We start from the raw sequence: 16,375 nt of genomic DNA, 5'->3' as shown, positions 1-16,375 counted from the left end.
TTAGCGCAATGCACAAATCACGAACAATAGGGGGAATTTGAAAATTGTGCTGGCAATTTCACGCGTCACTCTCCACGAGGGTGGAGATGCTAAACCTGTTGCTTCACTTTCGTACATTTTCCGTATCTGGAATAATAAAAATATAGAGCAATTGTGTGTTACTTCTTACTATAATATATATATATATATATATATATATATACACAAAAATAAGTAAAAATATTAAAATTAAATATAAATATCCTTGCGGAGAGAATATAATATCAAAAAATTTACTCAACTTGCTCGAGCGATAGATTTTGATCATATCTCGCAAGACATATATTAAATTATTAAAATATAAAAAATTATACATGTACATATCGAATTTTTTATGCGGTTGGTAAGTATTAATATACAAGATTAAATACAATTGTATACTGAAATATTATACGCCATTCGTTTCGAGTTCTACATGTTAAAATTCGAAAATATATGATTGAAATTTAATATTGCATGGCAATGCACTACAAATACATCACAATTTTGCGAAATATATGTATTATTAATTAAGAGAGTTAATATATATATATATATATATATATATATATATATATATTAAATATATAAATATATTATGGCTCTCTATTATTTAAATCGCTCAATCTGATAATTCATTGCATGTTCTCATTCTAAAAGTATTGACGAAATTGAATTGGGAAAAGAATTAAGAACGAGAGGGAGATAGAAAAATATATAAATTAGAGAAATAATTGTTACTCGCGTAAATATTACAAAAAAATATTTATTTATATTTTTTTATATTGCTTCGATTTATGACTATCTTCGCGTATTTTGCGATTTGTGCTTCGTTAATATTAACTGAGATAATAATTAATTTCGCTTATTAAAAGCGTTTTAGAAATCTAATAAATATATCTATATATGTATATATAATAATAATACATTATATATGTGTTAATCGCTATACGCGATTTAAATAAGAAATTAATCCTGGTTTAAATTAACACATTTCAAAGTTAAAAGCCCAACGTATAATTAATCGCAACGCCAATCAATCGACCTCGTTCGCACGAGTTCGTGTCATTTGCTCTCGATCGCTACTTGAGCGACGCTCGTTAAAATGCGTTGACGCGCTTTCGCGGTAAATTTCACGCCGGCGAATGTACGATCGCGTGAATTGCGGTTGAAAGTTGAAACCCGTACAAATTTCGATTTCAGAGTTGTTAATGCCCCGCGCGAAAATTGGTTAAGAAGATGTAACCTGAGAGGAAAAGAGAGGGAAAGAGCAAGCGAGCAAATGGGTAATTACATAAGTTACCTTTGAGGTGGCGAACATAAGGACTGCTGCTCGTGACCCACTAGTTTCCCAGTTAAGCTAGAGGATATTTACTCGATTGCGTCCTTCTTTTTGTGCGATCAAATAAATCGAGTATTATCGTCGCAATCTAATTTGATGAATTAACGACATACAATTAGGATAATTAAAGATTTATAAAAAGATATGCACGTAATAATATTTGACTGGAAAAATTTTTTATAAAGATTCGCAAAATTTTTAATTTACTTAAAAGGGTTGAAATTTTTTACTTTAAAATAACATTCCTGTTTTTGTGCGATTAACTGACATTTCGAGTATTAAGCCGCAGCGCGACTGAAATGAAAAAAATTTCTAATTTGAGACACCGCAACGAAGGTAATTAGATTCTAAAAGGGTGTATTAAGAATGTCGTGCTTTGAGAAGAATTTAAAATTATTTGGAATCTCTTGAAATTGAATTTAAAAGATTTCTTACTCTCTTAAAAAAAAAAAAAAAGGTGATTTTGCTATTTAAGTCGGGGAAATTCATTCGATTGCATTCTTTTTCTTGGCATGATTCAACAGTGTTTCAACTAACAATGAAGTTCACGGCGCGTCTAAAGATAATTAGATCTTACAAAATGGCGTACATAATGACATAATAGCTTCTGCCGTAAAGATTTTGGAAAAAAAACTGAAACATTTAAATCTTTATATCGATCTGTAAATTTAAAATTTTTAGTAAATCCATTTAGTGAAATTTTTAAGTGAATCCATATTTGAAGAGGAGACATTCTCGAATTTTTGCAACTAATAGTAAGCAGAGATATATGCTTGTTGATCGGATCGGCATTGATTAGAAGGAGGGGACGGCTTTTGCGCCGACACGTCGTATGATCATAATTAATATAATAGGAGTGATAATGCATCATTAATCGTTTCCACACTTCGTTAAGAGGATTCGATAAAATCATACGCGCTTGTTACCCTTTAATCGTCTCTAATGAGATCGCGCAACCATGGCGCGATACCTCGGAAACGCCAATGCACGAGAAGAGCAACGAGGGATTAACGGGACGCGCCATTTCACGCCGAAAATATTACACTGTCGCTGGCGAATGCCGCTGCGCGGGTGGAAGTTTCGCGTAATTGCCTGATCAACTCTAATGACTTTAATACGACATTTCATACATTACATAGTAAAAGTTTTAATTAAAGTCGCAGCCGAAGGAAATCCGATTATGCGCGGCGATGCGACGGAAAAATTGATCGTATTCCCGGATATAAACGCGCAGATTAAATAACTGCGTGTTATTGATTGAAAGCTTGTTTCGTCGTTTCGCGCCGTCTACTCCATTTCTATCGTATTATCATGTTGTTATTATCACGAGCGATTTTTAATTTGAGATTTCCGGCGAGCGCCCGTACGACAGATGACGGCGTGCAATCATCCGATATCGGACGTAATGCATTAGGGAGATATCGGAGATTCAGCTAAAACGCTAATCATCACGCACCAATTATCCATTCAATCATATTTCATTCCGTTTTCCAAGAGCGGGACGAGCTCTACATTCTCGTCCTGATAACAACAGCTCGCAGATATCTCGCTCATGTACGTGTGTATATATATGTATATACGTTCCAGCCAGACTTTGAGATCTTGTAGGAAATTTAATTCTGGACAAAAAAATTTCCCATAAACATGGGTCGAAAAATGTTTCCTTAAGAAGTTATCGCTCAAAAACCTCTGATGCAAAAGAAGAGCAAAAGGTGAAAAGAAAATGAAATAAAAGGAAAATGAAACTTAATAAATTTCTTGACAAAACAATAAAAATAAAAAATAAAAATCTTTCTTTTATGAAAATAAAATAAATTTTTTTAAACTAAAATAGCATGTAATAGTAGAAAATGAATAAAGACGTGAAAAAACTAACTGTCCCCCCCCCCCCTAACTCCAATACACTTTCGGCATCGAGTAATGACCGATCTAGTCGCTTTACGGATTTCCTTCTGATTCAACTTTAATCGATCTAACAATAAGTAAACACTTTTTGTACGTTTGAAACTGGTTATATCAAAATCTATGGAACATACAACCATCATTTTGATCTCATTTGAAAGATAATTTAATTTTCTACAACTTTTGTTTCGGTACTTTTTGTTAAAAGGCGCACATTTTCCATGATATTTGGAAAAATGTGTAAAATAATTACGATTTCAGAGGTTTTTGAGCGATAACTTCTTAAGAAAGCATTTTTCGATCCATGTTTATAGGTAATTTTTTGTTCAGAATTAAATGTCCTATAAGATCTCAAAGTCTGGGTGGAACGTTCGCGGCCACCCTATATATATGGTATACGTAGTGACCCTTTGATTTGATTTTATGATATATATATACAATATATATCATAAAATCAAATAGTAAAATAGAAAGAATATATAATAGAATGGAATATATAATAAAGGAATGCAACGTACGCGCACACACACGCAATTGAAACCGCATCGAAAATGCACAAAGAATAAACCGCATAAACCCTTCTGCTTTATATATATATTTCAAGGATCTATATATTCTAGATCGAGTAATTTAAATTAATAACACGTTTCCATGCAATATTGGGGGATAATATTTTCAATAATACGTATCTCGCATACTATTAATAATTTCCGATTTAGGACAATATGACAATGTCATCGTAGCCATTACCATTGTCTGTCTATAACCCGCGAATCCATCCTTCACGCTAATCTATCTGCCGAGATATTGGCAGTCTCGGCTGTGATTCCCCGCTGATTGAGAGCCATGCTTGTTACAATTAAGCGGGAGAAATCCTCGAAGGCTGGTTGAGAAAGGAGGGGAAGAGGGACGATCGGTTATTGGCAATGGGCAAAGCACTAATACCGATATATATGGCACGCTCGCCAACACCGATACCGACTCGCTCGTCCGTTTTCAATTTGTCCCTCACGAAATACCGCCATTTATCTTTATTTTCCTTAAGCTAAGCTACGGACTTATCGTTATCGGTCGTGGCACGCAAGGCCGCTTTCCTCGCAAGTCCGCCCGTCGTTCCGCACATTCAATCTCACGGAATAATCTGACCCCCCGTCTAACTCTCTTACCCGCTGTGCTATCATTCCTGATCATTCTCGAACGACGGGAAACACACTTTTGGCGTTTCATGGTTGTCGAGTCGTGACAGTTCGCCTCCACCGTTGAAGAGTCGCTTCCGATTCCCTTAGAATTCAACACATTGGTTTCTCTTAAACTCTTCTAGAGTTGTCAAACACACATGACTGTGAATTTTTTAATTTTATATATTTTTTTCAAAAAAGTATTTCTATATCACGATACATGGGTACATCTTTGACATTTTGTATTAGGTATAAGATTAGTTTATCCTTAATTTTTCTTACCTATCTTCTTCAATCATTTTAAATCATTTCTCATAATTATTGTCCCTTTAACAATTTTATTATTTTTAATGAAATGTTATTATAGAGGTTTTCCTTTAGTGGGAGAAATAAAATTTTGGAAATATTAAATTATATTTTTAAAATGAGTAAAAAGAGTGTATTTGAGGTCGTTTTAAAAAAGATGAAAATTAAATTAAATATTACATACAAAAATCGCATATAAATCCTTATCCTAAGCAATGGTAATAAGATACGATCCATATGATTGTGTCCAACGTGAAACGAGGAAACTACTTTATTTTTATATATATATATATATATATATATACATACTTTTCCTGCGGATAATTTCCTAATAGCCGAGATTCTTAAACGATTGTTTGGATCGTTCGAAATTAAATTGCCACTTTCGAGCATTAGCAGTAATATTACGATTTATTGTTTGTATCTCTTATTTCGACTTTCCATTGTATTTCAGGCTTACTCGGAGATGGCCACAATGGGAAGTCGCATCCGGTGGCTGATAATGGACGACGCGCTTTGAATATGTATATACGTTGGATTTAGCAGTTTACATAACCGGGACATATGATCCATACGGATGGAGATTCAACGCGGTTGGTGAGTCACATTTTCCTTATTTTGAGACACAAAATGGTTTGCGAAACTCATTACCCAACGTGAAATCTAGCGTAATGCGGTATCGCTACTTTATCGCAGTATCTCCTTTATACGTTTTTATAAAGAGAAAAAAATCAAAAAACGCGCCAAGATAATTATGCGCGAAGACCGTCGGTATATTATATCTTCATATTCTCTTGTTTTTATTATTTCGTATTACAATGAAAACGAATGTTTTTTTTTTTTTTTGCTCATTTCAATGAATTTGCATTTCCAAGTGGCTGATTCGTTTTTTCTCTCGGAAACTGTTCTATTATTGCATTTAAAAAAAGAAAAAAATTACAGTGCTAGATGTTGACAATAGAAACAATAATAATAATGTGCGCGTTTTGCAATAGCTTTTTATGACTATTATTGCTTCGAAAATTTCCCCGACGATGACTATTCATTCGATCCTCGTACATGCTACGCAATGCCGGGAGCAACGCAACTTCACAAATAAACAATGCGCTAGCCGAACGGATAATATCGAAATTAACGAGCTCGATGTATCGTGCGTTGTTTGTTCGTCGCAATCGACCGATTCGATTGTACGTGCGAATCAAGCGAATACTCCGCGCGTAAAAAAAAAAAAAGGAGCGTGCGCGCGCGTACATACGCTTCGCGATATAATTCCCCGTTCGTAATTTATCGCCTTATCTACGGGCGTTACTCATATTCAGCGAAATTTTGCCAAATTAATCGGCGTCGGACATAAACGTGCGAAATTAGCGTGATCGTGTATAAAGGGAGAAAAAAGGGCGAGAAAAAAAAGAAAAAAAGAAAATAAGTGGCTCGTTCGCCGAGGGTGTATCGCGTACAAACGAGAAAATTGCAGCTGCGAGATGCAGGTAATATGGAATAATGGATAATAATCTAATATAGCGCGGTGCTCCAATGCTCTCGCGCGCGTGCAATCGTGTTGCCATCGGAGTTTTCGAGCACTCGCTAGCCGGCTAATACTCGAAAGGCTGGAATGTTTGCCAGGCGCTGAACTGCTCTCTTCTTCTCGATTCGGGATTTTTATCCCGGCAGTATTTCGCGTTCGCGAGCGAGAGCGCCATTTATTTTCAGTAATGGATTCACGATAAAATGGGATGTTAATTACCCCTGCGGATTTTTTTTTTTTTTTTTTTCCTTTTTCTCGATCTCTTTCCTCGCACTCTGAAACTTTTTTTTGTAACTAGTCGAGACTGGTTGCGGATTTAAACGACATCATAGGTAGAAGGATTTCCTTTTAATCTTCGTGCGAAAAAAATGTACCAATGGCGTTTTGTTCGAAAGATGATTTATTAACTTCTATTTACAGCAAGAAATGATAGCTCATCGATTACGGTTATATAACATATCGCTTTTTTACCCACCTACATACTAGTGGATATTTTTTCCGTACTGAGATAATTTTATATTACAAATTGCATACGCAGGAGGGTATAAGCGATCACAAAATTTATTCTTGCCTATCTCTGTAGCGTGTCGCGTGTAAAATAATGTAATTAAATATTCGTGAAAATATGGGAATATAACAGGTTTTTAATTAATTATAAATTAACGATTGAATATATGAACAATAGAATAAATGAATAAATTTTAATTATGATTGAAATTTAGAATGCGACATTATTTTAAAATTTTGCTTTTTCCTTGTTAATATTATCATTATACATATTTCCTTATTACTATTATCATTATACATAATACAATATATATCTTTTTCTGTGGAATTTGAAAATATAAATTTTGATCCACGAAAACTTTCCATACAACAAAGAAATTAAATTGTCCCAACTAATCATTCATTAATTAATATACGTTCGTTGCCGCGTAATTTTCTACTCACTGACAAAGGGATGGATAATATCTGCGTAGCATTTGTAACGAACTGTGCAGTACAATACCACAAACACATATTCTATGTATATTTGCTTTATACGTGCGGATTCGTATATTGTCTGTTTATTTACTTTTGCTTCGACGATATTTACCTTCATATCGAATCAACCGTCTGGCTGTAATGCCGAAATTGTATCGTCATCGCGCACAAACGTATAAAAGGAACGCGACGATTCAGGTCCGAAATCTCTGACAAGGACAAATGGCCATCCGCATGCAGGGTACGGCAAAACGTATATTTCCACACCGCGCCACATAAACGTGAATGATTGTCGGCTAACGTACCGTTTGTGAAACTTTCTCGCGAATCCATTCTTCGTCGCATTTCAGCGCTTCGGGCTCGTCTATCGCGACCGATAATTTTTATCCCGCGGCTACGAAAACAATTTGTCGCGTCGTCGTCGCACGTTGATTTCGCATTCGCGTGAAAAGCACGAAAGCTTCGCGCGAGAACACTCATTTGTAAATGCAACGCCACGAATTTATGAGTCGTCGCGGGGTAGATTTTCCGCCTCTGACACATCAAAGTGCATCTGACACAGAAATTCGAAATATTCTCGTTCTCGGATGATTGTAGCGTATCAATGAACGGAAAATATTTGTAACGGAAAATTGCCATGTTAGTCGTGAATTTACGAGTGGAAAATCGTGATAAATTCTCGCGATCCGATATTAAATTGCATCCCATATGAAAATATGTCCGGACATTATTTCCTTTCGAAGTTTTATCTCTTTTATTATTATATTTATTTATTTATTTTTTATATTATCACGTTACAAATCTTTATATATCTATGCGTTCGTTATAACTATGAATAGTTATAACTATAAATTTAAGTCTGCAAGAATGATTTGATAAAACGCGATTCTACGCACATAGCTTAAATATTATTCCGCATGAATATATGCGCAGGACGACGCATGATTCAAGATGTAAGTTCCCAAGAGGAGAGAATCTCCCCGATTTCTCTCGACAACGCACGCTTACGTAGGTGGATTTTGAGAAGGAGACATCACGAAAGCGGTAGACGATGCGTGTGCCCAGGACGTGACTTAACAGTCGCAACGCGACAATAATATACAGCCTCTAGCACCCATACGGGGCACCTCGTGCCTATAAGATCGCAACCTCGGGACCCCCGTTACGTGAAATAATGTGTCAGCATACGTGATGCGACGATAATACGCTTACCCTTCATCCCGCCACTACCAGCTCCCCTGGTAACTTACGAAAACGGAATTTATGAGCTGCGTAAATAGCGTATGTATGCGCGAAACAACCGGGTATATGGATCTTTCGTTATGTCATAAATCAGGCTACACGTGGGGGCATAAACAGTAACGCGAAACCGATAAAGCGCGAACGCACCCACGGACTCACTTTAATCTGATTCGGATGGAGCATACGAAAGTTGTGAAAAAACGTAGCTGAATTTCGAGAATGTAAGATTCATAATTATCCCGATGATCGCGATCCAATTTTGCGTGATGCGCGTGATGAATCCGTATTATCGCGTGCGATTAAAAAAAAAAAAGATCTATAGCTGCTCTATCAGCTGTGGACATCTAATTAAATGCCAACTTTAAAAGTTGCGACTTGAAAGTTGACAGTGAAAGTTGCGACTTATTCGTAGAATAATACAGGGGGATGATAAATGACTTGATATAAATGAATTAGTTACAGTTATCTAAAAACAAAAGATTTTTAAGCATGCTGGGTAATATCAGTAAAATCGATTAATGGATGGACGACACGAACTACTCAATCCATTAAAAACAGATAATTCCAAAAATATACACTATATATCCAATGAAGATAAATCTTATTTATTATTTATATATAAGAAAAATATAGAATATTATATAATTACACAGAAAACATTTACGATATTTTGTGTAATTTTGTATAATTTTTACATATATATAGTATACGTTTTTGCTCTCTTTCTTTCTTTCTTTCTTCCTGTCTTATATATACTATTGGAAAATTTGTATTAAATTTAACATTATATATATTGCATAATATGGATATTAAATGGCGATACTAATACTATGTTAATATTTCAACACAAAATGAATGCAAACTTTATAGTAATTTGAAATAAATTTTGTGCAAAATCAATATATTTTAATGATAAAATTAATTTGGAAAAATGTTATTGACGGTCTGTAGTCAGTCTCACTCTTATTATATTTAGAATAAAATCAACATTTTTTTTTTCTGCAAATTTTAATAGCTAAATTTTGTCACTAATGGAATACGTCTATTGCATAAAATTAAAAATATCCGCACATTGTTTTATTTTTTACACTTTTTTTCATTGTTTTAATAATTTAACATTTGAGTTCAATGAACACAATAGCAATACGTTAAATAATAAAATGAATGTGTTAAACATTTAACACAAAAATTTTAACCGGAATTATTTTTTAATAAAAAAACAAATTTTCCAACAATGTATAACGTCTTGAAATATCTGTAAAAATATCGTCGGATATAATATTAGCACGTCTATAGAAAATGCTGCCACTCTCCTGCGCGGAGAAGCGTCGAGTTATCGTAATTATATCACAGCCAAGTCAACTTTCAAAAGTTGCAACTCGTTTTCCACCGCGTACTTGACATGATAATGCAACGTAGAACCGTCAGCTCGTGACGACGTGGAAGCGACGTGTTCTTGATATTCGTCGAGCGGTGTACCAGATGCTCGTAACGAATACTTCCACGTTACGTTATGACGTAACGATTATACACGAAGTTATTCTTCGTGTATAACCGATGTGTGCGTCGGGAAATATGGTATGTCGCGGAAAATCGAACTAATGTAACGTGTTACAACGAATATATCATAATTATAGACAATGCGCAGCGTAAATTAATACTTTGATACTGTTACATCTCTCTTTCTCTCGAATACACATATAGAGATACAAAAAAATCTTTCATTTCTGATACACAAAAAAAAACTTAATTAAAAATGAGGAAGGGGAGAGACGACGAATTATGTAATTATGATGGATGACACAAACACTAGAGAGAAGAAATCTATTAATTAGAACCAAATGCGAATATACATATATGTATAGAGTGTAACATTAATAATAGAAACGAAGAGTTACATGGTCTTATTAGGATTTGAGGTAAACAACTGAATTCTTCTTTTGTAGGTTTTTATAATTAAATTATTTAAACATTAATTTTTCGCTTATTATATACATATAATAAAGTTACAAGCCTTACAAGTTTATTTCAATTTTTATTTTTTTTTTTTTTTTTTTTTTTTACACATAATGTGTATTATATTGAAATCTCAGAATCAGTAATCGACTTTAATAACCGAGCTTCGGATAATCTCGAAAAAGAAAGTTGGATCGTCAAAATAAATTGAACGATAAGCTCCTATCGTAAAACCCTCTGTGATCACAGATTAATTATACCGCGAATAATAACGTGATTTTGAATTTAGATTGTGTTCATGACTAAAATTATATATTATGCGCGAAATAATTTTCAAACGGGAACATTATCATAATGTTATATCCCCTCCTCCGTAAGGGAGAATCGACTTATTAATATAAATGTTGTTATTATTAGTTTAATTATGTTATTAATACGAGTCAATCATTAGTTGTGAAATTGTACTGTAGATGTATGACGAATCATCTTTCGACAATAAATTTTTTCTACGGAATTTTATTCTTAAATTAATATCAATTTATTTACAATTTCCGCAAATGAATAATTCTTTGTGCAAACATTGAATAATCTGTTAAATTTATTTATTATTATTACAAATAAAAATGGTGTTTTTTTTTTTTTTTTTTTTTTACATAAAAGCTGATGACGCGAAGCAATAAAATATTATTTTAAAAATAGTTTTCAAATTAATAAGTATAATATGAATAAAGAGAATCACATGAGCGATGAATAAAATTTTATTTGAATAACGGTTTATATAAAAATGATTGTTTATATAATTTGTCCATTTTTGACATTGTAGAAAACTTATCAGCTGATATCCACGTAACAAAATTTTTTCCTATTGTTTTGATTTGCTAGAGAAAGTCTAATTAACTGATTAAAGCGTTTATTTCTGTCCTAGAATGAATCTAAAAGAACAACATTTTTTAAGAACAACATTTTCTAAGAATAATTCTCTAAGAGAGAAAGAAAAAAAAAGAAAGCGGGAGAAAAAGGGGAAGAGAGAAAGAGGAAGCTCATTATCTATTAAAATTTTATTTTTTAAGGACAAATGCATGAAAATATCTCTATATTTAATAGAAAATTATGTTACATAATACTTTTAAGTACGTCAGCAACTATCTTATTTTTCATTAATTCTATCGCCGTATAACTTTCGAAAGTACAGGAGTTACACATTGACGATGTATTTCGATATGTTTGGTGTACAGACACCAAAAATGCGATCCCAGGATAAACTGAAGAAACTGTTTAAAGTTTAACGTCCAAATATACGGATATGGTTTCCTGTCAACGGTAATACTTCTCATCTTATATATTTTTCACTATCATACATTTTACAATATTATCGATAGTATTACAAATAAAAAAGACTAAAAAGAGAGGAAAAGACAGAGAAAGATAGACAGACAGAAAAAGAAAGAATTGCAGCAAGCTCAAGTAGTGTTCTTGATTCAATTATTTTCTGTCTTATATTTGTGTGATATTAATTATTTTCCTTTTGTAATCTCTGAAATATAATCTGATTATAATATTTACAATCAATAAATAAATAAATTTTCTAGTAAAAATAAATATAATAAATTTATAAACAACCGTATAAGAAGGAGACACACTTTATAAAAATAGATTCAATGAGAGAGAGAAAGAGAGAGAGAAATCTCTCGCATCTGCAATCACATTTTTCAAGAGAAAGATGAAAATAACTAAGAATAAAAATGTTCAATAATAAAAGGAAATTTCTTGGAATGTTAATCGGTTCTGTCACAATGATTAATGACAGGTGCGAAGAAAGGGAGAAATGTTAAGAACTAAGCGGCGAGAAAAGAGAAAGAAAGATGATAGAATTGATACGCAGATGGGAGTTAGTAGTCATTTACGATTCTACGAAACCGGTAAAGTTGTATAGGAAATTCATTGCTCGTGTGCAGTCATGCATCGTTTATGGCTCTATAGAATTCTCTGTGACCAGTGCATTCCGTGTAGCATGAACCTTTGCATAAAATGCGTCCCTTCTACGTGCAGCGCAAGGATTAACTATTATAAATTCCAGGAATTTGTAATTCGTGCTCTGCAAAGTAATGAATTATTATATATTGCGAATATTTGAATGACGCTCTCAACAACTTTCAAAATATTAAAAAAAAAAAAAAGAAGTAAAAAAATTCATACCATTGAACTTGTAAAATTGCTTGATTAAGAAACAAGATGAAAGAGGAAAATTAATATAATATATTAACGCGCATACAAAACATTAAAAATTATATAAAATAAAAGTTAAAAACTCTTTGAAAAGAATTATATAATTATATAATTCAATTTTTCTTATATTTATCTTGATTAGGTTTGACATAGAAATAAAAAAAGAGATATATATATATATATATATATTTTTTTTTTAAAGACACATTATAGCAATAAAGATTTCTTTGAAATGTGACTTACAATTAGACCAATATCATTTTTAACGTTTCAAATGTTAAAAATTTCGCTACGCTATACCCTATTACGTTAAACGGCAATATTTAAAATTCAATTCGTTAAAAAGTTGAATAAAATAAACGAATTGTCGAAAACAATATTTGATCCACCGTTCTCTCCTTCGCTATCCGCGAATTGTGTTTAACGAGGAAAATTTAATTATAACTTCGAAGGCGAGATCTCAGCACAGCTTGTTAAAATGAACAAAGTACCCGCTATTCTATATCCAGTATACACATTGTATATATGTGCACACTGTCGTGTACACGCATGGTCATTCTATAAAGTGTAATTTTACAAATCCCAGAGAGAACACACGTAATCTCTTTAAACAACGCAGGTTATATCAACGCTATGCTTGTAACAGATGAGCCTGAGGAAAAACACGTCTCGTCCATTCGCTGCTAAAAAAGTATTTATTACTGGCATCGCGGTTTAAGAGCACCTGTACACCTTTTACTCTGAGCCCATTAAGTTTATCGATTTTGTGATTTTTTTGACATAAAACAGCTGCAAAAACCTTATTAAGAATTATATTTAAGAAGCGTATATAAATTGTTAGTTACAATGTAAAAAAATTTCAAAAAATTTATAGTTCTCATGTACGTCGGTTTTACATTAAAGAAAAAAAATTAAGCATATTTTTTAAGAAAACTTTACATAATTTTTTTTATGCCGAAAGAAATCATGAAATCGATAAGTTGGATGCGGTACAAGGGCTCTTAAACTAATATGATGCTAATAATAAATATATTTTTAGCAGCAATTGGATAAAACGTGTTCTTCCTTAGACTTATCTTTTATCTTTCGATTATATCTTTATTTCTAATAGAATTTTGCTCTTTTTTTTCTTTTTCTTTTTTTTACGGAAAGAGATCATCAAATGTATTTTATAGTAATGTCTTCAGGCTAGAGGAATCAAATGGTTTTGTTTAAAAGTTTACTATCCTGAAAGCTAGTCGGGTAAATGGCGTAACGGCGACAAGCAGTCGCGGAAATGCAAGTATGGCATTGCAAAACTTTAGCCGTGATCTGTTTTACGAGGGTCTCTAAATGTATTCTCGATTCTCGTTTCGTTCTTCGATTTGCTAGCGGCCAACACTCCTCGCGTGCAACACAGCGTTCATGTCACGTGGCAGGACACTGAAATTGAACAATTAATTTAACGAGAGAGAGGAACAAAACCATTACATTCTCTCGGTAATTTCCAGTCGAGCGATGTGAGAGAGAAAACTGCTTCGGGGCCCGCGAAGCGCGGTATTCGATTCTGGGATCGTATGATTTTTCATTATTTTGGCTCTCATACGCTAAATATATCGTTAAATTATGAATTGACATCGTTAACCGTAACTGCGTAAAAACTTCACATGCATACATATTTTTTTGCCCGTGGGATATTGACTCCTTTACTCTGCAATTCTTGAAACTGTGTATTTTATATTTCGATAATAATTATACATATATACGAGAAAATGATATTGACATTACAATTTTAGTAATAATTGTAGTAATTATAATATACAATCTGTTATTGCGATAAAATTGTCGTTAAAATTTTGCTCGTTTCAGCTGGTCTGTTTATAAAAGCCGCATCGTCATCGATTGTGCGATAAACGGGATTTGCGGGCGCGCGTAAATCGCGAAAGCGTTTTGCCGATAACCCGAAATCTGTTCCATCTTTTGCTTATCATCGCTGTACGTCGGTTACATTGATCCATTTTTCCTCTAAACCCTCGCGTAATGATGCTGAAAGTGTTCGATCAACTGAACCACCGTCGTCTGCGTTTGACAACATCATGAGCTGCACATAACACGCGCGATCGATCGCGCCCACATCCAATCGAGACGATCAACAGGCTTGAGTATTATTATCACTTTAATTAATTCAATTGTACGTTAACTCGCTTTCACGCGTGATTAAGTTTACCGCTTGTATTTTAAAATTTGCGAGAGAATTTACACGCGCGAAAAGATTCTGAATTCGCTACGGAAGAGTAAGTAAAAATGCACATTTTCATCCCTCGACTCTGTCTTTGGGCGTCATTTTTCTTCGCACGCTCAAAGAGACGTTAAAATTACTTACATTTCGCCGCAGTGCGATCGCGCTCGCAAAAGTAACTGTCCCCGCGCTTTGCGATCGAAGACACGTTTCAACGAGCGTGCCAATGTTCATAAAAATGTTCGCGGTGTCTCCGAAACTTTAAACCGCCGTCTATTATTCCGACGAAGGATAGACGAGCCGACCGAAAGTTTCTCGATAAATCATCGTAGAACCGAGGAGAATAGAAAGCACGAAGAGTCGCGAGAGCAATAAATATTAATAGGGAATGGTTACTGCATAATCGATCGGAGACTTTTTCCAGTCATTCCGCTAGTTGAAACAACTTCGACGAATACATTCAGATATACCGGATGTTCCGCGGATCCCTTGCGGATATCTCGAGGACCATTTTTTTCCGGCAATTTTTAAGTTTTTAAAAAATTGAGAAACTCGACGAATTTCATGAGGTAATCAATTTTAAACTTTCTAAATCTTTCGGTATAAAATTCTATTACTAAGCATCTTACTTCAGCAGAGAATAGAATTCAGTCGAATATTTAATATACTTCAAATAGAATTTTATAATAATATAATGCGGAAAAGATGAAGATGTGATCGAAATTTTACCGAAGTGAAATGTCAACTCCAAATATATCGGACAACTCGCGAAAAAAAGAAAATATAGAATAAACTCGGGACACCCTATGTGTCGAGTTTCGTGCAAGAAGTGAGTTATACCTGGAAACCTTTTTAAGTCACCCTTTGTTCATACCGCTGAGGGAAGAAACAATTACCAGACTTTTTAAACACTCCAGCCTGACACGATCCTACCCGGGTCATCGCTCGTACTTGAAGAAACGTAATTATCAGGGAAACCGTGCAAGAAGCTTTTCGTTTTGCCGCGAGTAAAACAATGGCTTTGTATGGCTGCAGCCATGCGTTCGCGATAAAGTAATTGTTCTCGCATTAGCGTCGCCCGATGTATTTTACTACAAGCGATTAGTTTGCTCGAATGTCGCATTAGCGATAATTATTATCGTTTGTTATCAGCGGATTGAAATAGGGATTAACTGGCTTTCCCCCCCCCCCTCTCTCTCTCTCTTTCTCTCTAAATCGCGTTTAGCGAAGAATAATTTTAACTAGCTTTGCTATACCTTGTGTAATAGTTTTCGACAATTCTGTAAAGTGTCATCTGGAAACTTTACGCATCGTTAAAACAATTAGATATGTATAGAAAAATTATATCAAACATACAAAGTGTCCCAGACCTACCTATCTGCTAATGGCAGATTTTTTTAGATTATTTTAAGATGATTTTTCTTCAACAAAATTGTCGAGGTATCAATAATTTCCGTATTATAAGCAATTAAAAAAGA

The 16,375-nt window shown here is 33.8% G+C and overlaps 1 long non-coding RNA gene across 1 annotated transcript in view; it reads left to right on the top strand.

Annotated features, from left to right (window-relative positions):
• LOC138935354 (uncharacterized) overlaps nucleotides 1-16,375 on the top strand; it is a 236,201-nt gene that overhangs the window by 204,029 nt on the left and 15,797 nt on the right. Inside the window, exon 3 of the long non-coding RNA XR_011447235.1 lies at nucleotides 5,201-5,343. This is a non-coding gene — a long non-coding RNA (uncharacterized lncRNA). The remainder of the gene's footprint in view (nucleotides 1-5,200; nucleotides 5,344-16,375) is intronic.

This window comes from Polyergus mexicanus, unplaced genomic scaffold (assembly GCF_030449975.1).
Source record: "Polyergus mexicanus isolate NDT 795.1 unplaced genomic scaffold, iyPolMexi1.0 SCAF_8, whole genome shotgun sequence".
Classification (NCBI taxonomy): Eukaryota; Metazoa; Arthropoda; class Insecta; order Hymenoptera; family Formicidae; genus Polyergus; species Polyergus mexicanus.
This window is presented reverse-complemented; position numbering and strand designations above follow the sequence as displayed.